Genomic DNA, 320 nt, shown 5'->3' with positions numbered 1-320 from the left:
GAGCCGCAGGCCGCGGTGGGGGAGGGGGCTGCCGCGGAGAGGCGCGGCGGCGCCATGTTACTGCCTCCCGGGTATCCCCCGCCTACTGCCGAGCGGGGCCGCTCCCTCCCCTCCGCCCCCGGTGCCCTCGCCCGCGCGGGCGCCGCCGCAGCGCGGAGGGAGGAGGAGGAGGAGAAGAAGGAGGAGGAGCCGCCGCCGCCGGGCCGGCGCCGCGCTCGTGTTTACAAACTCACCCCGGGAACGCGGGCCGAACCGCACATTAAAGGCCGGGTCCCCCACAGGCTTCCGTCACTTCTCGCGATAGCTCGGCCGACATCTCC

At 75.0% G+C, this 320-nt stretch overlaps 1 protein-coding gene across 5 annotated transcripts in view; it reads right to left on the bottom strand.

Moving 5' to 3' along the window:
- The window catches only part of ATF2 (activating transcription factor 2), a 53,934-nt gene extending 53,614 nt beyond the window's left edge, over positions 1-320 (bottom strand). For 4 of the 5 annotated variants that reach the window (XM_010566366.1, XM_010566358.1, XM_010566381.1 and 1 more), the window contains exon 1: positions 234-320. The gene's annotated coding sequence lies outside the window, so the exon portion shown is untranslated. The remainder of the gene's footprint in view (positions 1-233) is intronic. The other variant, XM_010566373.1, reaches the window with a different exon arrangement.

This window comes from Haliaeetus leucocephalus, unplaced genomic scaffold (assembly GCF_000737465.1).
Source record: "Haliaeetus leucocephalus isolate CR32 unplaced genomic scaffold, Haliaeetus_leucocephalus-4.0 Scaffold1, whole genome shotgun sequence".
NCBI lineage: Eukaryota > Metazoa > Chordata > Aves > Accipitriformes > Accipitridae > Haliaeetus > Haliaeetus leucocephalus.
The sequence above is the reverse complement of the archived record's forward strand: the minus strand, read 5'-3'. Positions and strand labels throughout refer to the sequence as shown.